This window comes from Lissotriton helveticus, chromosome 3_1, assembly GCF_964261635.1.
Source record: "Lissotriton helveticus chromosome 3_1, aLisHel1.1, whole genome shotgun sequence".
Classification (NCBI taxonomy): domain Eukaryota; kingdom Metazoa; phylum Chordata; class Amphibia; order Caudata; family Salamandridae; genus Lissotriton; species Lissotriton helveticus.
Window position 1 is genome coordinate 1,388,469,592 of NC_136061.1, and position 26,354 is coordinate 1,388,495,945.

Consider the following 26,354-nt stretch of genomic DNA (forward strand, 5'->3'; position numbering starts at 1 on the left):
CTACGATTTTAGAGTGGTTCTTACATAGCAGTGGTTTCAAGGGGACTCTCAGACCTCTCGGAATTCGTTGGGCCCGATGATATTTTATCAATTTGCTGGCATGCAGCCATTTGTTGATTTCCCTCTTTGTGAGGTACGGTAGTTGTCGTATGCTGTTCTTTTTGTTGCGTTTATTCATTATCGGTGTAGTCTCCTCATTGATAAGTGCATATATCTTTGAAGCATCGTCATCAACAAAGGCGAGCTATCAGCTCGCACATCTGTGATTCTGGTTAGCTCATCATAAGTCTTCATGATCAGGTAAGGTGTTAGCTGTGCTGCAATCGGGTGGGCCAGACGGTATATATAAATGCGAAAAAGAGTTTGACTGAGCACAAGCTGTTTGTTATAATGGATTTGAGGGTTGTCGCGTGCCACGGAGGTTTCACTCTCTGGACCACAGAGTGTCCAATTCAATATGACCATTCATGCGTCCTCTAATCTTAGAGGGCAGCCCTGTGGGCGCAGAGGTATTAATCGTGTGTGCGATTTTTGAAGTTCAAATTGTGTGTTCAAATTTTGAAACAAGAAAGTTGTATGTTGAATATCGATTTCTATTCAAATCGAAATTCATTCACTTAATATGTTATCAAGAAAATAGCAACGAAGAAGGTGCAGCATTTTGAATTTTGGTAGAATTTAAGGAATGGAATATTTGGAAATGTTGAACTGCGGTGACTAACTAATATTATAGTTTCGGTACCTTAGGAGCCTGCTTCAGATAATCTTATCACTGTCAACTTTTTTTTAATGATTTATAGTTTATTACTTAGTTGGTGCAGTGCACAGCAGTACATTTGTATCAAATAAATTGATATTTAAATTGTCTTTATAATGAGTTGTGTACATAATTAACAATAGTAGCCAGAGGTTTCCACAGATGGGAGGGGGTATCTTGATGTGTACCCCTGTATCTGAGTTTTCTGGGTCAGACCGCAATGTGGTTCAGCTCAGGAGTAGACTTAGCATGCAAGCAATGTTTCTAGCTCTCACATTCATCACCAGCAAAGGAATTAGGTGTAATAACTGTGCTTAACGATAGTTTACATAGATCATCAACCAAAGTTCATAGGACTATTAATGCACATATTGCCACCTTAGTCTTTTTCTCACAGACTCACATGCAGTTTTTCGCTAACTCTTCAAAACCTTAAGAGTAAGAAAGATGTTAATTGGCCACTGATGTGCCAACTCCTGAGTAATACAACAAAATCTAGCTCTTGACAAAATATTATTGTCCCTGAGAAACTTTATGTATACTATAACACCGATTTGTATTAAAATATGGCGTTAAAATATTATTCCAATATTTGTACAAGTTTTACCAGCAAACTCCCCTGCAGGTGGATATCATTCCCATGAGTGACAAACCAACCACAGACCCCAACCCATTTTTTTTTTCATTTCACAGGACTTCTGTGGGATTCCCGTGCTGGCTTCAATGGGAGTAGTACACAACCATGATGACCTATACACTTTTTTAGGTTGACCCTAGGCAGCGTGCATGCGCTGTCTGGAAGACCGGCTGTAATCACTATAGAGTGTATTCCCACCTGCCACTTACCATACGTTGACTCCGGCGTTGCTCTTCTTTGGTGGCTCCTCATTGGTTCAAGCTCCTGATACATCACTGCCATTTGGAGCTGAGGAGCATCACTGAACTACACATTAATTATCCTTAATTAGTGACCGTCCGCTTTAATGCAGGTACTATTTCTTCCACCCCCTCCCATTGCTTACACCGTCTTCACGAAGCTCCTTCATATTATTGTTTTGAAGAACAGTTTGTGTGAAATTGCTGCTTATTTTGTGTTCCTTTTTTTATTTTGTAATTTCACAGGTATCGGAGCACATTACATTAAGTGAAATTTGCAGACACACAGGATGTTGAGCCTCCGAGAATCGATTGTTGTTCGCCTGCCTCAGGGCCAGCAGCTCTAGCACTTACACCATATCCACTCCCCTCGACATCAGCATATGAGATGTTTGACATTCGTTTGGAATGTACTGTTATCTGAGCAAATCAATCTGAAGGTCTGATTAATGAGACAGCTTCTTTACTGGTGAGCAAGCGACCAAAAGAAAAGAAACGCCATTATAAGATGGCACCCTTCCTTGCAGCTTTGTGTTTGACCGCCTGATCGTAAACAACATACCAATGTGCTTGCTATTTGCAGTCTGGACTTGACATTTAGCAATAATGATTCTAAAACAGAGCGCCTTAACCGAGGTTGGCAGCCTGGTAGATGGACTTGCTTCAGTGCCCTTACATTGCCTGTGGGACAAAACACAGTACTCTGCGACCATGAGCACCACTACCTCTCCCAGGCAAGCAGTAGGAAACATCATGGCTGACACTGCTTTGTAACGCATAATGGGAATGCATTATAATTGTGCATTATCGTGACAGTGCTCAGCTGCTCATTTGTGATCTGTAATTCACTGTCTTCCGGAGCATGTGTATGCAGAACACATTCCGAGCGGAGTGATATTTGAATGTGCTGAAAATAGTGTCTCTAGCTCCAATAAAACTCAGCGCATTGAGTGACAGAAGAGCAGTTTGTAAAAGGTGCAGTAGCCCCAGATTTTGCGCAGAGGAGCAAATTAATGTAAGTGTAGATTGCTTTCAAGATTAGCACCTGCTAAAATCATGGAGCACACATTACAAAAGGCAACTAAATGCCTGCATTGCCTGTTCACTGTAAGTACAATATAGCTGGGCACTAATAACTCATGTTCTTGTTTAATCACTGTTTTTTCTCTTATGTTATACTTGGCTCATGTAACTGATGTCATTTTTGTAACTTGCAATTCGCTGATCCTCATGTAAAGCGCTCTGATACCTCCGGGTCTAGCCAGCGCTATATAAAACTTTGCAAATAAGTAAATAAATAAACAAACAAAATGAGTACACATCGCTCATGCTTTAATATTAATTTCCCATTTAGAGCTTAAGAAATATTGGGTCACGTGTATAAATAATAAATGCTTTTACATATGTATGAAATACGAATTGTGAATCGGTAACACGTGACCGAATCGCAATTTGTGTTTGCAATTCGGCATTTGAAAGGGGCGTGTTTAGGGCGTCCCTTACAAATACCGAATCTGAATGAGATGTATGAATGTTATGCAACCGAATTACGGTTGCAAAGCATTCATACTTTACCGACTCCTTGAAGGAGGTTGTAACCCAGTCCCAAATGGGACAGAGTCCCAGGGGCCCCCTTCCCCTTTGAGAATGGAAAACAAATATTTTTTAAGAGCAGGCAGGTGTCCCATGGACCACTGCCTACTCTTAAAAAATTAAACTGCAAAGTTTCATTTTCTTTTTAAATGCAGGCCATTTTCTTTTAAGGAAAACGGGCTGCTTTTAACACCTTAACCGCGGTCAGATTTACCACGGTGCGCTGAAGATTACGAAAACCAGCGGTTCATGACGAGCTCAGCTCGTCATGAGTGTACGAGAGGTGTACCTCATGACGAGCTGAGCTCGTCATGAGCGTCGAAGGGGTTAAAAAAAAGACTGCTTTATTTAAATGCAATCACTGACATGGTGGTCTGCTGACCTCAGCAGGCTACCATCCCTGTGATGGTGTAGATTCCTAATGGGTGGCAAATTACGACATAACTAATTAATATGCATGAGATAGGTCTATTTTGGACCCATTAGATATCGCTAATGAAACTCAAAAGAGTTTCATACATTAGGAATAGCGAACACCTAATTGCAATTCAGAGAAAATTGCCAATTATTTAATCGCTACTTGAAATAATGATACATGTGGCCCATTGTGTATTTGGGAGTTTGTGGGTTCACTGATATCTGTCCATTTCACACCATATACAGAAGTGTTTTTAGAGCAATTCCTTGGACATTTGAAGATCTAATACATCCTTACTTTGTTTGTGCTTTCACCCTTCTTTCTTTCTGCATGTGCTAGCAATGCAATTTATCGTACAGGCACTGTGGTGGTCAAGGAAGCAAAATCATAAATATGGCATTATTTGCACCTTTTCTTAGTATCCCAGCTGTAAATAATGTGGGCCTGATTTCGAGTGTAGCAGACCATCTTCTTTCCGACGGTGGTGCCCACGCTGGCTGTGCCAGTGAAAAGCTGCCAGAGTTTGGGACTATTGGTGTAGGTTCATTTGACCATCCACCTTATCAAGAGCAGACAGGCTGATGTACTTATGCCAAGGTCCTAGAGGGATGCTTCAAGAAGCTGCAAGGTAAGGTGCTATGTTCATGATTGGTATACCAACAAAGTACTATTAAATAAGGCTAACTCATGGACGTCTATAAGCTCTGTAAATAGCAGGTGTCCATATGATTCAGTTCTGTGATATTTACTTGCCGATTTATCTTACCGGGTACATTGTTGATGATCTAATGCTTGCATACACTCTCCTGAAGGTGGCATGCATTAACTTCTGAGCTAGCTATCAGGCACTTGAGATAAAAACTTTATAGACACTGCACTAAGGCTAAACACGCCCTAGAGATGCTTTGGGGCATGTTATGAAGCACAGGGCCTCATTTATGAGGTTTTGATGTATGGCAGCATCTCAAGGAATCTTGCTGCGCTGCCCTTCGTAAAAGATAAAAGGCATGAATGCGCCCTATCCATGACATACAGTGCATTCTTAACCTTTTCCCGAGTGCTGGCATACAAAGGGCTGCCAAGCGCCAACGCAGGCCTCCTTGCACCATGGTGGAAGAGTGCCTGCGTTGCGGGGTTGATTGATTTTGTGTAGGAAGGGAAACCTTCTTGCACAATATCAATCAGTTCACGCGATTTCTTTCTATGTGTGATGCAGAATGCAGTACACATAGAAAAAGGAAAAAACGTGGAGAAATTAAAACATTTCTCCTCATTGTGCCTCCCTAACATTGCCACTGTAGTGGCGTTAGATTCTGACGCATTCCCAGATTTACGATTTCTCTAAATCTGGGAATGCTTCAGATTCCATGGGTGTTGCTTGGGAACACCCACAGCAACACCCATGGAACGCCCCTTTCACTCAATGTTCTGCGTGAAAGGAGAGCATATTTACAAGGTCATGAAAATCCCCGTTAAGTGACTTTACATGGCCTTGTAAATATGCCGGGCACACTGCGCCACCCAAACCTAAAAAAAATGACATTCCGTTGCCACAAGGGGCCTCATAAAAGCTGCCCACGTCTCTTCACAGGGGGAACAAATTATTTGTTATTTCAAGGTGATCTTAGGCGGCCAACAAGGTGGTAACAAAGCTGAGGAAGATTTCATATGTACTGATTTTCAAAGAACAGACACCCCCCTCCCAAAGTTGTATTTAGTGCTATTTTACAAGCTTACTATATTGTACCTACGTGTGTTCTCTTCTGTATTCAGGCTCAACTACATTATTTTCTGTCCATGTTCAACTGCGCTGAATAAGGGAGTGATTTTCACGTTAGGATGGCATTTATAATAGGTCTAGTGAAATGAGGTTGCTCAAGCAAAATCAGCTCGTAAACGATTAATAAATATGAGCTGCATTCCAGCAATTTCATTTTATTTCCAAACCATGTTATATATATATGCTAGATGCATTTTTTATGTGAATTATTTTGTGTCCAAACTGAGTCCATCCATTAAATTAATCTCTTGATTTTATATGATGTTTGGTACTTCCATGCTGGCAAAGCGTTGAAGTCGTTTATGCTTTAAAGTGCGCTAATTGCTATACATTTTAAATTTTTTGATAAAATTACTCATCTTGGCAGGCTGTTTAGGTGTGATTAATGCATTGAAGATGAACAAGCTCATTGTGAGTGGCAGCGTCCTTCTAATTCTACTCATTACGCTGCCAAAGGATTGATGTTTTTGAACAAGAATGTCAGGTAGCCAGGCACGTGTCCATGGATTTTATGTGCTGGCAAACTTTTTTTTCCTATTGGGCGGCAGATAGCAAGACCAAGTGTTCTGTTGGCATTTCCACGTAGTTCATGTTCCCAGGATCTGATTCTTAATTACTAATTGATTATTTTTGCATGAAGTCTGTCTCTCTGGGTAAGAAGAATAGGTGCCCCACAGCTGACCAGGACTGCCCCACATCCATTCCCAAATCTTTCCACATAATTCTACAGCACATAATGCCACATAATTACACTACACAAATCTACACCACACAATTCCATGACACACAATTCCACCACTAACTAATCCAATCCAACTGACACAATTCCATTACACACCACACATGTGAACCTATTGCCTTTCCAAAGGTTGTTTATTTTATGTCCCAGAAAATCCCCTCTGGGGACCCGACCCCCCCCCCCCACACACACACACACAAAGGCTAGGGGCTCAGGGTTCCTACCCTTCTCCATTATATACTGTTTAATTGTATTTTGCAGGATACAGGAATAGGATGCTTGAGTCCTTCAATGGCGGCCACAACATTTTCTTTGTTGCAGCCAGCTAATCGCATCGCTCGGTCCACGGACAAACCAATCAGAATACTTTTTTTGCTGGTTTTGTCACACCGGAGTCCTGCGGAGTCCCGCAGCACCAGATATAACTATTGTTTACACAAAATCATAATATATAAATATCTAGCTTTCTGACAAATTTGGTGCCATTCTTTTCAGTTGTTTTTTTTGAATATATGATGATACAACGAATTCCGTTGCAACGCATGCCTTTACCACGCATGCGTTACAACGGAATTCGTTTACCACGCATAAACATTTCCTCGACTATTAGCGCGGTGACGTCATACGTCGTTAAGAGAAAACAGCATTTTTTTCCCGATTTCTCTTAAACGACTATGATGCCGACGTGACTTATGGTGAGTTGTTTTATTTGGGGGGGGGAGACCCCCCAAACCCCCCCTTTATTTTTTTTACCTTTTCCACATATGCCTTTACTACAAACATCGTAGTAAAGGCATGCGTGGTAAAGGCATTAGTGGTAACCACGCATGCGTTGTACTGCATGCGTGGTTAAAGATTACGTGGAAACGGCTTCGTTGTAAAGGCCGTTTCCCGTTTTTTCTGTAATGTCTAATTTTTCTTATGGAAATTTCAAGGGGGGGGAATGTTTTGGGACCCACCCTTTTTATTAGCCCTCGCTTGACAGATCACCCCGAAATTTTCCATGAAGGAACGGAGGTGTATGAACTCTTTCATTGGAAAGTTTCATGAAGATTCATCAAAGTGAACAAGAGTTATTAGCAAAACAAAGAATGTTCTTCTGATGGAAACTCTGACTCACGTATACCTACACAGTGGCTATTACTACTGTGTAATATATATTCACCATGCCAATAAGGTATTAGATGTTTTCAGTAAGATCACTTCATACTTATATTTAGGAGCAGCAGGGTATTAATGATATTCAGTTATCTTTCCAGTTCACAGAACTGCAGTAGAGACCATAATTTATCTTTATCAGAGGGTGCAGTTATGACACTTGATATAGTTATAATAAGTATCTAGATATATGGGGCAACTTTCTGCCCCAATACCAATGGCACAGCCGAATATAATTTCTTCAATTTCAGTCTGTCTTTTTTCTCATATTACTCCTTCATTTAATTAACTCTTTCACTTTAATCCAATGTATTCCACACACCGGGTAATGCTGTTTTCCACAGTTTTTCATATTCAAGATGTGCCCAACCGGGCCTCTCTGCAAGAATACGTACAGACGCATGGTTCATCCGAAACAGATTTTATTAAAGACCCAATGCATTTCGGGCCGCTGGGGCCCTTCATCAGGGGTAACTACAAATAACAATAATACGTGTATTATAATTTAATAAAATACGGTGTTCAAGTACATTTACAACATTCATGTATAATTAACTGCATTTCAGTCCCCTGTGTCTATCACATTTCAGAAAGCCTAATAGTTCACACATTTTGTAATATAATCACTCATTTCACGGTCCCAAGAGCCTCAAACAAAGCATAATCCCACTTCCTTCCAAAGAATGGACCTAACCGGAATTTTGAGAACTAAGATTACAGACACACACACGGCGGAACATCCAGTGAGAAATGAGAAAAAAGACGGACTGAAATTGAAGAAATTATATTCGGCTGTGCCATTGGTATTGGGGCAGAAAGTTGCCCCATATATCTAGATATTCAGTATCCCAGTGCCAACAGGGCAAGGCACTCCACCAGTGAGCACGCAATTTTGAACGATCATTCATGAACAATGAGGAAATGTTTTTCAAGAGGGTGTGCATTCCCTTTCCCTACGAAGTACATAGTTATAATAAGGACAGAGAGATCTATGTGTATATGGTTCACCATTGGGCTACTAGTTGTTCATATGTTTAGTTTTCAGGAATTTCCAGTTTCAAATCCAACTACTGAGAGTGGGGTGGACAGGAATAGAGTTCGGGTTTGTCTATTCATAAATGTAGTTACATATAGTTTTCAAAAGACAGAACAGTTAAAATAGCTCTTTATTTATATAGGAATTTACTACTTTCCGCATATATCATTAACAAGATGAGGAACGAGGCAGAAGTGGTGGAGTTCTGGGTCTCTGTTTTCCCTCTAATCCCATTCCCCTTCCTGTGCCTCTAGGGCTGGCCCTAATACTTCTGTATGTATGATCAGTAGTGGGAGGAATGAGAGGTTGAACTACACATTACTCCTGTTGGATTCTGAGCATAGAGTTGGTGCCCATCTGACTCCCAGCCATCCTATTTAGAGTGCTCAGAGGCATTACGAAGGACATCCACTGCTTTTTGCCAGATGTCCCACATTCTCCAAACTCTAAAGAAGGCCCCAGGTCAATTGGAAAATAACAGCAACTGCTTGAGAGCAGAAGTTTTGTCAATCTTTGTCTGATAATATCAATTGGAGCTCAGCTATAGCCAAAAAAATAACTTTAAGGACAGCATATTCCCTTAATGACAAAGATTACAACCTTCAAAATGAGTGAGATTGAGTGAGTGAACGAGCGAGCGAGTGAGTGAGTGACTGAAGATTTATCAATACAGATTCGCCCAGAGGAATTTGGAGCTGGGACTGTGCAGGGAAACTGCTTAAGGGATTACCTAATAAAAAAGAGCAGTCTTGAGACCTCTTTAAAAAGTTCCACGATGAGAAATTTGCCTAAAAGCATTCCAAAACTGCCAGATCAGAACAGTAAAGATAGGTAGTGTTCTACATCTAAGACAGCAGATTAGACAATGGCAATGTCTCAAGGAGAAACAGCTTTGCCCACAACCATAAAAGATCCACCGAGCAATGTTTAAACTAAATCCACTGAGCAGCAGAAAGCAAATGGAGACCCCTACAAGCCTTAGAAATAACATTAAATTGGCATAAGTTATATAGAACCTTCAAACACATTACAGAAAAGGAGGTCATGAGGATGGCCTCAAAAAATGAAAAGCCTCAAAACATACCTGAATAGTCATCCTAAACATCTTGTTTGAAGCAGGTCCTTCCTCTCCTGCAGCTGGCATCGGAAGGCTGATCAATCTCTATGGGTGCTCTTGCCACACCATTAAAACAAACAATCATCTCATCTCTTTTGGAGAAACTGACATACCAACAATTTCTGACAGAGTAATTTCTGATCTTTAAAGTTTTGGATTGACATAGTTGGGGAATGCTAAATGGATATTGATAGATCCAAAAGAAATATATCCTTCAGAAATCAAAGCTATCCTGTGCATCCAACAAAACATTGGTATCAAGGCATTGGCTTTAACAGAAATAGGATGATTAATGGTTATGTGAGTCAACTCATCATTGTTGAAAATAGCCAATCTGACACAAAATTTGATGAAGCAGGATAAAACACTGTAGAGATAATTTGCCTTCCAGAGAATATCACCCATGATTAGAAACCATCTTGGGTCGGTTTTAGTCTTCCCTTGCAGAGTGATAGGTAAGACGCTGACTTGCTTGATACATATAATAAATATAACTGTGTTATAATATTTATTTTTAAACAAGGAATCCTAATTATGTTTGTTCTTTACTGTTGTTGTCAAAGATTACCTTGTACTGGTTCCATTATGACCTGAGTCTGCTGCTGGCACTATTCTTAACCATGGTCTCCAATGACTCACCATTTCACCCATTTGTCCCGAATTGCGATATTACTTTGATTACCTTATTTGAAACATATGGACGACAGAGATTGAGTTCTATATCTTTTGGGGAGGTACCCTTATAATCAATTCCTGAGAGGCAACTGTGGGTGGTTATACAGTACTGTTTTTTGCCACGTAACAGTAATTATTCCTTTGGTATTTTGGTTATTGTTAAATTCATGTTCTGAAATAATTGTGTTCCTCTTTTCTTTGTTATATTGGGAGAACATTGTTTACATTAAACTGCAGGCAATTGTTGCTTTTATTTTCATTACATTTGTGGTAGTCACCATCTTTGTTGTTATCTTTAAATATATCTTCTGTTTGGGTTTTCCTTTCTCAAAGGAAAAAATCTATCTTGTGTCAATAATATATTATTTTGCTCCCTTGTAAAAATTTAATTGGTTAGCAAATGTACAGACTTTTTATACTTAGTAATATGGTGAGTTTTGTCTATTGGACAGGATAAATGAACATGATGCAGGCACGATTTATGTTTTCACCGTCCGCCTTTCTTTCTCGGAGGACATTTTTCCCAGTTACACCAGTTCAACTAATGCTCTAAAGTAACTATAACTTACACCCTCATCATACACTGCTTGTACCTTCACATAATATATCACTCATGATATGTTCATGGACTGCATTGATAACATCCCCAATGACATCTGAAATAACATCATTGATAACAACACTGTGCATGGCTGAGGCACAAGTTATAGTTACTTTAAAGCATGAGTTATAGTTACTTGAGATAGGTTTAAAGTGTTATGTTTCTGCTAACATTTTCACCTAACTATATCGCCCCTTTAACCATTTTGTTCAGTGCATTTTCTATCTATCTATCTATCTATCTATCTATCTATCTATCTATCTATCTATCTATCTATCTATCTATCTATCTATCTATCTATCTATCTATCTATCTATCTATCTATCTATCTATCTATCTATGTATATGTATATATATTTATATATATTCCAGCTCCAACCGTCCCTCACTCCAGGAAAACGATCACGCACTCATGGGGGTATAATGCTCAAATTTTATTATTCGGCTTCTCCAACTAAATACATATATATAAATATATATATTTGTAGCTGCCACTAAAGATTTAAAGATTTTGGCTTATGCTAGAGCTAGAAAAGGAGCCATATTAAATGTGTAGTCCAAATCTGCAAATCTGCTTTCCTAAACAAAAAGTGATGGGTAAAGCTGATTAGAACTTTAAGATGACAGAGTTAAATGTCTTAAAATTTCAACCAGAGCAAAACCTCCAGCAACTTTCCTTTGGAGCAGAATATTATTTGATGGAAGGTCCCAATGTTGTACGTTAGGTCCAAACCCCTCCTTAATTGGCAAATTGAGATATGCTAAAATTTAAGTAAACGTCACCCGTGACACTTATCTGTTTCTTCACCTTCAGTGTGCGTGCATGTAATTATTTAATAGAATCAAAGATTGAAGCATACCTTGAAAATGAATTGTGTATAATTAGTGGTGAAGGCGACTTCCTTAACTGGTCAGGCAATATGGCTCGCAATGTCAATATACAGGCCTGCCTTTGATGTTGGCTTCATATTGCCAGCAGTAGCATAAACGCTGTATGTTCTCCAAATGCTTGGCCTCTGGGGACCAAGTTTATTGTGGACCCGCTTCAGCGTGCTTATGAAAAGGGGGGGCCCTCGGCCCCCCCGCACGCATGGCGGCGCGGCGACCGTCGCCCCCACTGTCTCCTTGGTCGCCATTCGGCGGTGGGGGCGTGCCCTGGGGGCGCGGCCCACCGCCGATTGGCTGGCGGCCTCCTTGACCCGGATCCTGGGAAGTGGGTCCGGGTCAGGGGGGGCGGGCTATAGGAGGGGCCACCTGGCCCCTCGGGAATAAAGAGATAGGGAGCGCCCAGGAGACCCTCTTGTCCCTGGACGCTCCCCCGCCGAAACGGTGTGCCCCGCGCTCGGGGCTTCTTTGTTTTAGTAAAATTTTCCCCCCTTTCTTTTTCAGGTTACTCGAAGGGCCCGGGATCAGGAGCTGCGCGCCAACCGGTAGTGTGCACGTCGACCGCACAAGGTGTAGCAAGCTGTTTTCGGGAGCTAGCCGTGTGGAGCCAGCCGCTTCTGTGTTTTTTCCTTTACAGGTCAGGTTTGGCGGGTCGACGCTGGGACAACGGAAGAGCATCGGAGCTCACCACGGACAGAGCCGGAACGACGATGGGTCGACGGAAACTCCAGCTCCGACGGTCTTTTGTTCTCCTGGTCCCGAGTCGTCAGCTGGGCAATCAATTCCACAGAGCCAAGGACGGGGATATCGGGACATGCGCACAGAGAGCGTCGGGACACGGTGAGGGGGCCCCCTTCATAGGGGCAGAGCAGTTGTGGGCAGTGGGTGGGGGTGCCTGTGGGGTGTGCAAGATCCTGAGTCGGATCGGAGGCGGAGTGGCCGTGCCACGTATGCTTTTTTCTGCCCCAGGTACGGAGCTGAGACTGTGGCTTGGTGGATGCGGCGCCATCCTGTGTCTGCCACAAGACGGGCCATTGAATGTGGGGACAGGTTGTCAATGTGCGAGTGATGTTGCCCGGGAGGGGGGCAGTACAGAGGCAGATGGGTCTTTCTTCCGTTCTTCTAACAGGGGACGCTCGATAACTACATCACCGCTTCAAAGAACTGGTAGCACGTATCACTTTGGCTATGAATGCACTAGCTTGATGGCAGGCCTATTACTTTGTTGAGACTTGTTCACTGCAGCTCATGTCTGGCTTGGGAACGTGGAGCACGCGCTGCATTAGTTTCACCCAGGAAGTCTAGTCTTGGGACCCAATGTAATTTTTGGGGAGAAATCAAATGCTCACAACTGCCTCAAAGGTGTTTTATTATGTCGGCAACCATAGGATCCCCCTTTAAAATGCCCTGACCCTCAACATAGGAGAATGATTCGGAACGGGCAAGTTTCGCGGAAGGCGTATTCTTTATGCCTTCATGGCACATCCGCTCTCGTCTGGGCCGGGGTAGTTCTAAGGGCGGTAGCCGGGTTTCAGGGGTCATGGCAGGGGGCTGGGATGTAACGTTTACATCTCATTTAGCCTTACCGATCATGCCTTCACAGCAAAAGTCCTTGGGAGCTGTTTGTTACGTACAGGTTGCACGGTAAAGGCACGTGTGGTAAATATGCAGTTGTTTTTTATAACCGTGTTGTTAAGGCATTTTTGAAGTAATCGCATGCATGGTTCCGTCTTCAGTTTCGATATTTTGTCTTTTATATTGTTTGCTATCGCTATTCTAGTTTCAATATTCTGGCTGCACACCACTGCTTCGCCATTCCTTTACTTTCACTAGGATGTGTGCCACAGTTTCACCGGTTTGCCTGCATTACGTTCCGGTAAACCTGTAGCTGCACGGTATTGTGTACACTAGCGTGCCCCAGTTTCACCAGCATATATCTAGTATCTCTCCTCGGATTCACCAGGCTATACGAACAAGGATGCCTTCGAAATCGTATGGGCACTATAACAGTCTGCCACATGGCGATGCTGTGTGTGTGATTTAGAGATGAGCAGAACCACAGCTGTTTATTAATTCAATACACATTAAACACTATTAATCCTGACACCCAAGCCATTCGTATAATTTTAGGTCCTGGAATAATCTGAATATTCAGATTTATAGGAATGTTAGGGTTGGTAGTTGCATAGGTGTGGTTAAAACTGCAGTGGCTTCCTGGCAAGGGCTCTGGCAGATATTTGTACAAATTAAGCACCGAATGCTGGAAATGTGTTTATGTCCAGTCCCTTCCTATGATCCTTAAAGGATGTTTTTAGTTCATCTTCTGTTGTACCCTGCACTTTATTTCACACTTTTATCCTGTGAAAGTATCATGTTGCTGTATATTGCCCTTCCTGGTTGGGAAAATAACTCTGCTTGTTGTCTATATCTATAAAGATATGCACCATAATTTAAACTTTTATCAATTTACAGGAATTGAACGTACGAATAGTGCAGGTTTGCCTGACGGTGTAATGTAAATATGGTGCCCGGGTGAAGCGCTCCAACACCTTCTGGTTGATTCTGCGCGATATAATGATGCCAAAATTAAGTAATTAAATTAGTAAATAGATAAAGTATCGTCTCTGAGGTGTGGGTGACCGAGTGGGACTTGTTCGACAGGTGTCCTCATAGCTGCCAAAGTTTGTTGAACTTGCAACTTGACTGTCATTACAGTTTGTTAAATTGGAGACAACTGGTGTTAGCATCTACAATCTGTGGCTGTGGATTTCTCTCATGGTAATTTAGGCATAACTAATAGTTTTCAAATTTGATACTGCGGAGGCTGAACTTATCCTGACTTAAGCTAAATAGCAGTATAGGGATGGATAAGGAGGGAGCTTGAGTTCAAAGTAGGGTCAGTGCCTTTCTTGAGTTGCTTCAGATATATAACAGTTTTATAACTCTATTTCCTACGTACATTCCTTATGTGGGTTCCCTTAGCTTCTCATTCCATGCACGATTGGGAGATGGAAACCAATGTTAGTGACAGTGGGAAGTGGGAAATGCCTAGAAGTAGTCGTTGTGAGCGACTTAGCATCAGGAAGGCATGAAAACATAAAAGGTGTTTTCACTCCATATCACCATGATCTGACTGTGTCCTGTATTTGGGGTGAAGCTTGACTAGCAACACGTAATGCTATTGGCGTTTGTTTTGAGTGGGGACTGGCTAAATTAGAAATCTTCATGCCATTTTTTCACAGCTTTTTAAGGGCAAATGCCCAGTAATCCAGGCAGGTGCAATTTTCTGAACCATAGCATATACCGGACATTTGACTCTTCTCAACTCTGCCCACCTTTCGACATGTGTCAGGGGTTAGGGCTTATTATCCGACGGAGAGTGTAGAGCAGGCTGTCCCAGTTCCATGGTACTCAGTGGGGCACAGACACAGAGCCTGAAAGTAAATGTTAGTAGTAACATGGGATCAGGTCTCTCCAATAGATCACTGCACCGCAGGGGGGACTAAAGCTATTTAGTTATAATACGACATCTCCACACCAGTGACACGTCAGATTGCAGCACTGCTTCACTTAGGAGCCAGATGGGGATGGGAGAGTCCAAGCAATATTCCAGAATTCACGTCCAGGGATCTCAACAGACCTCTACAGCAGTAGTGCACAGTGGAGGACGAGGTACTGACAAGAATGGTCAATGCCAATAAAGATGCAATGGGTCACGATGCAAAGGTTAATCTACATCTGAGGTGCTGTTCATTATCCTAGGGGGGGACATTGCACCAGTCCAAACGACTCTTCATTGAGGATAGGTTAAAGCCAACTTTATTGGACAGCCATCCTAGTGGTAGCTGTATTGCGGGCAGCCTCCGGGCTAAGTCTTAAAGGAATGTAGAGCAGCTGGCTTTACCAGTCTATATTGGCATGGATGAGTAAAGGAGAAGGGAACAGGTGGATAACAATATATGTATTTGTTTTAAACACATTCCTTTAGTTCCTTTACGAGGCTATAGTCAAGAAATTACAGTCGGTAAACTTATTCTAACACACAAGTAAATGGGCACAATATACGTCGAGCTTATGTTGAGATTAGAGGCGAGTAATTACAGTCTGTAGGCCTATATAAATACGTGGAGCTATAGGGGTGTCCCAAGGCCAGATATCAATAAAGTGTAGGGGAACGACGAATGGCATAGAGACAGGGCATAAAGCCAGTAGAAAGACTACCGGGGGGGTCCTGATAATGCTACACACCCTTATGTCACACCGATAAGGTGCCCAAGAGCCTAGTGGCAACATCACATGGTTCTGGGGAGGCGTCTGGCCATGTCCGGTTGGCGAGGATGATGTTTACCAGAAGCCAAAGTGGCGAGCGAACAGGGCCCTTGGGCCAGCTTACAGGGGGAGCTATGGCTTTCATTGGAGCCACAGGCTTATTCTTAGCCAGGGTTATGTTAATAGGCACCACACGGTAGCAAGAAGTTTAAATGCGCTACGGGTGTCACAAATTGAGGCTGCTGACCACTCGCAACGGAGAGTAAGGTGGGGAGTGCTACTGGGGTTCATCTCAGCTCAAGCCTGGTATCGGAGGGCATTGAATACAGACGGGTGGGTCAGCTTTCGTTAAGAAGCCAGAAACATTACCTAAATATACAATAGTATGGCACGGCATTTCACAATGTGGATTGTCCTAAGGTAACAATAGACGGGCCATTACATTCACGGGGGACCACAGGTCGACGCTTTCATGTAGGTCATATTACCAGACACCCTTAGGTAGCCCTAATGTAAATGTCAGCAAGTGGCATAAAGCCTAGCATCTGAGTACGTGGAATGCAGGCATGTGTGGATCAACGTGGGGTGTGAAGTCAGGAACATTACCTAAATATACAGTACGATTCTATGGCATTCCACACCGTGTATGGTCCTGAAGTAACAGTGGTTGGGCTATCGCATTCGTTAAGGACCACAGGTCTAAGCTTACATGAAGGGCTTTCCACCAGGCACCCGTAGGCAGCCATAACGTGGATGTTCGCAAGTGGCACAAGCTGTCACTTTACTCAATACGAATGAGTAGTCATCTGGCGCTAAGGTTATCAAAAAACTTACTTAGCAAGTAAGTGATGCTAATGTAAGACTAGCGCGTGTACAGCAGTTATCGCCAGAAACACTAATGGTTTGTGTTTATCTTTTCCACTTATGTATGGCCAGGTCCATGGGGGACATCTGGAGTGCTCCACATCACAACAGCTGCAACAGGTGGACAGCTCAGGGGATGCTGGCGTCAGTCACGGCCGGGTCCAGGGCGGATATTGGAGGGGTGCTCCACACCGCAACATCAGCAGCGGGTGGACGTCAAAAGGGAAGCATACGTCGAGAAAGAGGACACCAAGGGCCCAAGTGTTGCTGGCAGGTGTAAGTGCTACCCATTCCCTAAGGTGGAAGTGGGAATTGTCACCCAGGTTTTCTTGATCTTTTCCTGGTTCCGGCAGTTTCTCCAACCTGTGACGCAGGGGAGGAACTCATCACCTGAAGGGGAGGTGCTACAATGTGCCAGCGCAAGCAACAGGCTGGACGCGGGACAGGGAAGAGTTGGTTTGGGGGACTGTGCCTTGGTCAGTTCAGTAACTTCTTTCAGGGACTCTTAGCTCAGCAGCCCGACCCCCCGTCAATGGTGATACTTCACCTAGGGGGGACTGACTTGGCCAAAATTGGGAGGTTAATACTCATTGATGGGTTCATCTCCACTGTGGGTGGGTCTTCAGGACTTGCCCGGGTGGCACAGTAGTAGGTTCTCAACCTATCCCGTGGTGGCAGGGGCGAGGGGCGGACGCGGTCAGGGCGTTGAATCACTCGATAGAGAGGATCAACACACAGTGAAAAAATAAAAATTAGTTCAAGCCCCCCCTCGGATGCAGACGATCCACTATGGGTGTATTTGAGGTGCATAATTCTACCTGGTGAGGGGAGTCCATTTGTCGGAGAAGGGAAGGGTCCTGTGATCTGATAATATCAGGGCCTAGTTGAAAGGTTTTGATAGAGTGAGAACTTGCTAGGATAGGTCAAGGCAGGGGGAGGCCAGATCGTCGGTTAACAATGCTGGCCTGTGGCGGTAAGGTCATTATCGGTGAGCACATATTTGAGGTCTGAGGGGGCGGGCATCATCCTATGGAGGTTCCCGCCCAGGGGGAGGGGCCTGCGGGCCACTCCCACAACTCCAGGGGCAAGGTAATAGATGCTGCAAAGCAAAGGAGCGCGGGTAGGAGTAGTTCACGCTTTCCTTAGGCTGGTAGCCACCCCGCGCGCGTGGACTCATGACGCCACCGGCGCAGAGTAAGGGCCCTCCTTTAGTGGGTAAATGGAGTTCAGGGCGTAGACCGGGCAATTCCCGGGGTAACACTGCGCATGCGCACATCCCGAGGGGAGGCGCAGCTTGTAGGACCTGACACCGGTAGTGACCCTGCCATATGGCCAGAAATGTACAAAAATTCTAGATAAGGATGTTTAGTCTAAGTTAGGAACAACATGTATTAGAGTTTTGTTAAAGTCAGGCTCTCAAACTTGTTGCTAAGAAGTATGTACCTAAATGTCCTGCTGAATTTTTGTATACATTGTTGATTATGCAATTAAAACCTTTTTTAATTTCATACTTTAATAAATACGGCCGGGCGACTAGCGCCCGCCTTCCAAAAAGTAAAGACGTCTCGTGTCCACGTTCCTGGGTATTGGGTGCCGGATTGGGGGGGAGGCGGCAGCTAGTCGCTGACCATGTGAAAAGGGGGGGCCCTCGGCCCCCCCGCACGCATGGCGGCGCGGCGACCGTCGCCCCCACTGTCTCCTTGGTCGCCATTCGGCGGTGGGGGCGTGCCCTGGGGGGCGCGGCCCACCGCCGATTGGCTGGCGGCCTCCTTGACCCGGATCCTGGGAAGTGGGTCCGGGTCAGGGGGGGCGGGCTATAGGAGGGGCCACCTGGCCCCTCGGGAATAAAGAGATAGGGAGCGCCCAGGAGACCCTCTTGTCCCTGGACGCTCCCCCGCCGAAACGGTGTGCCCCGCGCTCGGGGCTTCTTTGTTTTCCCACCCACCATCCCTTGGAACAAAAAGTTTTGTAGCAGTTCTTATGTCTGGTTGAATGGTAAGTTTTGAAGGTACGGTCCACGGGTCTCACAGGGTAATAGAGATGGAATTGTTGGTATATTTTGTTGATGCTTTTGTCTAGGAATTTTTCCGCTTTTAGCAAGTCATGTGTGAAGTGAATTGTATGTGATGCTAAGTGTCTTTAGGCCTATTTTCCCTTTGTAGCTATACGCGGGTCTCACAGGGTAATGGAGATGGAATTGTTGGTATATTTTGTTGATGCTTTTGTCTAGGAATTTTTTCCCTTTTAGCAAGTCGTGTGTGAAGTGAATTGTATGTGATGCTAAGTGTCTTTAGGCCTTTTTTCCCTTTGTAGCTATACGTTGATACTGTTATTTAGTAGCCAGTGTAGCTGTCCTTTAGAATTTTTCCCATAGGTCGTCGTATTTATTAGGTATGGGGCATGCGGTAAGGTCATTATCGGTGAGCACATATTTGAGGTCTGAGTGGGCGGGCATCATCCTATGGAGGTTCCCGCCCAGGGGGAGGGGCCTGCGGGCCACTCCCACAACTCCAGGGGCAAGGTAATAGATGCTGCAAAGCAAAGGAGCGCGGGTAGGAGTAGTTCACGCTTTCCTTAGGCTGGTAGCCACCCCGCGCGCGTGGACTCATGACGCCACCGGCGCAGAGTAAGGGCCCTCCTTTAGTGGGTAAATGGAGTTCAGGGCGTAGACCGGGCAATTCCCGGGGTAACACTGCGCATGCGCACATCCAGAGGGGAGGCGCAGCTTGTAGGACCTGACACCGGTAGTGACCCTGCCATATGGCCAGAAATGTACAAAAATTCTAGATAAGGATGTTTAGTCTAAGTTAGGAACAACATGTATTAGAGTTTTGTTAAAGTCAGGCTCTCAAACTTGTTGCTAAGAAGTATGTACCTAAATGTCCTGCTGAATTTTTGTATACATTGTTGATTATGCAATTAAAACCTTTTTTAATTTCATACTTTAATAAATACGGCCGGGCGACTAGTGCCCGCCTTCCAAAAAGTAAAGACGTCTCGTGTCCACGTTCCTGGGTATTGGGTGCCGGATTGGGGGGGAGGCGGCAGCTAGTCGCTGACCATGTGCACGTATGTCATAGTTGTGTCATCTCGTCCTACTTGAGTCCGGTCTCCAAATTTCCAGGAAAGTATGTTTCAAGTTGTCATTGGGGCATATTGGATAAACGTATTGTTGGAGCTATGAGCTGGTCATTTTTAGGTTTGTATCTGCTGCCAAAAAATTTATCAAGTTCCACATTTTGGCTTCCTGCAAGAAGCATATCCCACCTCATGTCTACATTTTGCAATGTGGCAGAACCCTGCTGTTGGTGGGTTGGCCACAGGTTTCAAACATACATGTAATGTGAGTTTTCTGTGAGGTAGGTGAGGTGAACTGGATGCAAATGTTTCAGCACAGCATCAACCGCAGCCTATGCATGTATTTGCTAGGACTCCTGGAGACGGACAAAAAAGTCAGATTGAGATGGTGAGGTCAGAAAGGAAAGCGCACACTGCGTAAGTCATTTTATTTCTTCTATCCTATAGTGTATTTAAAAGATTATATTGTATATAGTGTAAAGCAGGGGTGTACAGTTTAAATGCAGACGGACCTGAAAGTTTGTGTAGTTTCTGCTCATGTTCCCAACCTTGATTGCCCTTCCACATCCTTTCTCCCCTATGAGGTGTGTTTGTTCAGCAGCATATATCATCAAATAAATAAATACATGAAATGGTGCATCGGTACTGCTTTTGTTACCAATTCCAGTTGTTGCCATCTTGGAATCCTACTACTCATTTGACAGCATCTCTGGCTGGTGAATCTTGTTGTAAGGATTACTGGGCCTTCTCTGATTACCCCAGTTTAGTTGTATGTGTAAGGTCACACAACATCCCACTGCCCCTGAAGCTAAGCTGGTTAGTTTGTTATTATAATGATAATTTGCGCGTCTATCCCTCACATATCCTCACCCATGACACCACCATGCGCTATGTTCCATAACACGATAACCGCTCCTCGCTGGTCATCACACATGACATGACAACACTTCCCATATAGGCTCATATCAAAAACAATAGCCCAGAACCCCATCCTATACATTGTAGAGTGCTGTCTGGTCTGCGCTTCAACACCCCTCCTAGGGTGTCAGGTTTTTCGGATTACCAATGTAAATGAATTCCACATGGCTTTCCAGTCTCATGATGCATCTAATGTAGATGTGATGAAAAACTGGCAAGTACGCAGCCCTCCTGGACCTACCTTACTATTTAAAAAAATACAGACATCATGGGTTTGAGTAGTGTGATGTGGTAAATAGGGTGAAAGGTGAACTTTTAGTTACATTTGGTAAAAGAGTCGATGTGTTTGTATATGTCATGCCTCTGTAAAAGGAGGGGTTCACATTTTTAAACATAATATTGACATTGAGGGTGGTTGAGGTGCATGGGCTCAGAGTGGTAGAGAGATGTAAGCGGTGTGAGTCCCAGAGTCACAATCTGTCTGCTCCCAGAGAAGGAGTTAATAAATTGCAAGTCGTATGAGAAGCAGGGGCAAAGTCCATTAGAGAGCTGCAGGAGGTGTATGACTAAGGGACAGGTTGTTTTATCCCACGATTTTAGGATTAGAAAGAGGATGTGGTGGCTGGAGAGGTCGACCTCGAAGCTGGGGAACCGGGTTCGAGTCTCGTCAGGGACACTTAACATCCTGTGATTCTGGGCAAATCGCTTAATCTCCTCACCTAAAGTAAAAATGAATGTGTTAGTCTGTAATGCAACTGGTGCGCATGTAAAGTGCTCTGATACCTTGAGGTCATGTTCGCGCTATATAAAAAAAAAAAGGTGCAGGCAGTAAGGCGCATGAACAGGGAACTGTTGCAACCATGTGGTAAGGTTAGCGAGGTGCAGTCAGTGAGGCTCATGGATGGGGAACTGTTGGTTACCATGTGGTATTAGGATGCAGTCTGTGATCTCATGGATAGAAGAGCTGTCTGTCACAATGTGGTAGGGTTAAAGAGATGAAGGTAGCCTCTGCAGAACACTTTGTTGTCAGGATCCGAAGGTGGTGGTATTTTAGGGTTTCCAAACACCTACTTCGGGTGAGACCTCCGGCAGCAGAGCCATGTAGTTCTCTCTGAGTCATCCAAGGCCAGATTCCTTGGGACAGGTAAGAAACCTTCAACCGCAAAAACCTAATTGCTTCAAAGGAGCAAGAAAACAAACTTTAGTTTGTATACTAAAAGTTACCAGCTTTTATCACTTTCTATATATTTGCTATTCCATTGCCCCAGATAATATCTATATTAGAGTTGTGAAATTTCAGATATTTCACTGATCGACAGTTATTCTGTAGGTTTATTGGACAAGGTGATGGGTTAACTTACTGGTGATCCAAGGGCAGCCAGGTATGATGTGACCAAAGCTGACTGCGTGCCTGTGTTACCAACAAGCACCAGGACTAGTATCATCTGGCACTATCCATTTTAGGGCCAAGTAAACTATTGCTCCTATGTGAAGCGGAGCCATACCAGGTCAACCCTCCAGCTGCTCAGGTTTACAACCGTCCAAAGGAATATTAGGACTCCATATTGTTCATGCTAGGGCCTCGCTGTGGACCTTCTATGATGCTCCTCGTCAGCCTACTCCACACTCTTTCTTAGAGTTGTTTGTCACACCAAAGCCCTTTTCAACAACCTGAAACTCCTAGGGTGGTAAGATACCTTCCTCTGAGATGCTGCTCTGTTGCTCATTTGACTCCTTTCGAATATACTCAGGCTGGTTATAAAACGGCCTCTCCTTGCTGCTCCTTCTCAGACACCTATGAGCATATTTTAAGGGTGGGTGTGCAATGCCCATAATTATGGGTTGCTCCTTGCCACTCCTGGGTGAACAACTCAGACCTGACACAGTGGTTAATTGTATAATGCCTATTCCTATATATCAGGAGTCTCCAACCTTTCCACTAACAAGAGCTACTCATTTTCAATGAAAATCGTTCTGAACTACTAATATTATTAGTGTTTTGCCTACTTACTTGCGAATTAAGGGACTCCCGATGCAAGGTACCGCACTGTAATGGTATTCCTGATGTAATGGCCACTATGTAAACACACGCAATGTAACAACTGACATTCGTAGAAGTGTGCTCTCTGTGACACTGGACTAGAATATCAACTAATACATTTAAATTCCTCCTCTATGAAAAATCATCAGATAAACGTAACTTTCATGTTTCAGATATGTGCTAACAAATCAGTGGAAATATTCAATACACCCTCAGACACTCGTAGATGATGAATATTCTCATAATCTTATTACTTTTGTGTAATAGTCAGGAAGTGATACTGTCTATGAAGGCACGATGCAGTCACATCCAATGAGAGGGTGGAGGTTGTAAAATAATATCTGAATTACAACACTAGCAGCGGACGGAGACTAGGGGAGATTCAACAGATACCAGATTCTGAAGGGAAACTAAGGCGGTGCTGAGTGTTGTTGAGGTGGTAGTGTGCTGGTACGGAGGTGATGCTGAGTTATACTGAGGTGATACTGCAGTGGTACTGAGTTATGCTGTGGTAGCGAGTCAAGCTGAGGTGGTGCTCGGTGGTGCTGAGCTGGAGATCAGGAGGTGCTGAGTGATGCTGATGTTGTGCAGCATTGATGCTGAAGTGGTGCTGCATTGGTGCTGAAGTGCTGCTGGCATGGGGCTGCGGTGGTGATGGTGCATTAATACGGAGGTGGTGCTGTGCTGTGCTGATGCCTAGATGGTGCTGATGCTGAGGTGGTGCTGCACTGGTGCTCAGGTGGTGTAGAGCTGGTGCTCAGGTGGTGCTGATGCTGAAGTGGAGCTGTGTTGTGCTGTGTTGCTGATGAGGTGCTGCTATGCTGGTGCTCAGGTAGTGCTGCGCTGGTGCTCAGGTGGTGCTGAGCTGGTGCTCAGGTGGTGCTGCAGGGTGCTGAGTTGCTGATTAGGTGGAGCTGTGCTGGTGCTGAGCTGGGGCTGCATGGGTAGTGATGTGCTGATTAGGAGGTGGTGCTGTGCTGATGATGAGATTGTGCTGTGTTGATGTTGAGGTAGTGCAGCGCTGGTGCTGAGATGGTGCTGTGCTGGTGATGCACTAGTGCTGCACTGGTGCTGAGTTGGTGCTTCACTGGTGCTGTGCTGATGCTAAGATGATGATGTGGTGGTGTTGTGCTAATGCTGAGGTTGTGCTGAGTGATTCTGAGGTGGTGCTGAGTGTTTCTGAGGTGGTGGTGCTGCGCTGGTGCTCAGTTGGGGCTGAGTGATGCTGAGTCGGTGCTGTGCTGAGGTGATGCACTAATGCAGAGATGGTGCTGCACTGATGCTGAAGTGGTACTGCCTTGGTGCTGAGGTGGGGCGACGCTAGTAGCGGTGCACATGAGGTGATTATGCTCTGCTGGTGCTGAGGTGGTGCTGTGCTGATGTTGAGGTGGTGCTGCACTGGTGCTGAGATGGTGCTACTCGGATACTGCGCTGGTGCTGCACTGGTGCTGAGGTGAAACACTGATGAGGAGGTGGTGCTGTGCTGATTCTGAGATGATGCTGTGCTGATGCTGAAGGCAGTGCTGAGCGATGCTGACGTGGTGCTGAGATATGCAGAGGTGGTGGCGCTGCGCTGGTGCTCAGGTGGTGCTGAGTGATGCTGAGTTGGTACTGTGCTGAAGGTGATGCTCTGATGCAGAGATGGTACTCCGCTGATGCTGAAGTGGTGCTGCATTGGTGCTGAAGTGGAGCTGCGCTGGTGGTGCTACATGGATACGGAGGTGGTGCTGTGCTGATGCTGAGATTGTGCTGTGCTGATGTTAAGATATTGCTGCACTAGTGCTTAGGTGGTGCTCCACTAGTGGTGTTGCACTGATGAGGAGGTGGTGCTGTGCTGATGCTGAAGTGGTGCTGTTCAGCTGATGCCAAGTGATACTAAGGTGATGCTGAGTGATACTGAGGTGATGCTGAGGAAGTGTTGAGTGTTGCTAGTGCTCAAGTTGGTGCAACACTGAGTTGGTGCTGTATTGAGGTGATGCTGCATAACTGCTAAATTGCTGCTGCGGTGGGGCTGCGCTGGTACTGAGGTTGGGCTGCGCTTTGGGTGGTGCACTGATATGGAGGTGGTGTTATTCTGATGCGGAGGTGGTGCTGTGCTGATGCTAAGATGGTGCCGTGGTGGTGGTGCACTGATGAGGACGTGGTGCACTAATGGTGAGATGGTGCTGTGCTGGTACTGAGTGATACAGAGGTGGTAGCGTGCATGTAAGTAGGTACTGCTCAGGTGGAGCTGAGTGATACTGAGGAGGTGCTGAGTGATGCTGAGGTGGTGATCTGCTGGTGCTGTGCTGGTGCTCATCTCGTGCTGAGTGTTGTCAACTTGGTGCTGTACTGGTGCTGTACTAATTTTGAATTGGTGATGAGTTGGTACTGCAATGGTGGTGGTGCATTGATTAGAAGGCGGTGCTGTGCTGATGCTAAGGTGGTGCTGAGTGATGTTGTTGTGGTGCTGTGCTGATGCTAAGGTGGTACTGAGTGATGCACTGATGCTGAGGTGGTGTTGCACTTGTGGTGTACTGATGCAGAGGTAGTGCTTTTCCGTCTTTCTCTTCCTCCAGCTTTCCGTTTTGATTTTCAGGCCCTTGGCACCCACAATGCACTTTACTAGGGACTTACCAGTAAATCAAAAATGCCAATCATGGATAACCATTCATCGTCACCATTTACACAGGGAGCACATGCACTTTGGCACTGACCAACAGTGGCAAAATGCCCAAAGCATCTAAATCAACAAAAACAAAATCCATTACAGTCAAAAATACGGGAGGTAGAGGCAAAAACTCATGGGAGACCACACCAAGGATGCCAGGGCTAACAATTGCTAAATAAGTGGACCTCATTCCCATTGTTGGAAGTGTGAACACTACAAAACGTAATGTTTTCAGACAAAATGAGCCTATGACGAAAAGTAATAATTTGTAGATTACGTGCTTTTTGGAATGCCTCTGCTTTCCATGTTTAAATCTGAGAACATACCAGCAGAAAAACCACCAAATCAAGTTGGTCAGGTCCCAATCGTTTGTGACGCAAGAAGCTCAGAGAGATGTTCAAGGTAAAACCAGGATTGGCAAATACAACAGAATTGGCCTTGGCAAGTGTGCAATTTTATTTATTCATTTTGCAAACATATGGAATAATTAAAAAACGCAAACACATAAAAAATAAATAACATTAGAGTGTCCCAGTACCCCAGGAACACCACCCCTGGCACTGAAGAGCACCCTTTTATAAGTAGCAGTGTATAAGTGATCAGGTAAAATGCTGCCCATCACAGTGCAAGACAGCCAGTGGACGAAGTGCACTGCCCCACTGCCCCATCGTGTATGCAATGGAAGGCGGTAACAAAATGTGACTGACAGCTGAACAGTCCAGTGGGTGAAGAGGAATGACCAAATGCAAGTCTATGTGTATGTGTATTTATATATTGATATTTTGGAAAATGAGGCTGGTGAGAAAAGCTAGAGCCACCTCTAGGTCAGACCTGAAGAATCAACTGTTGCTCAGCCAGTTTGAAAACAAGCCTGAATCATGAGCAAACACTGCATGTGA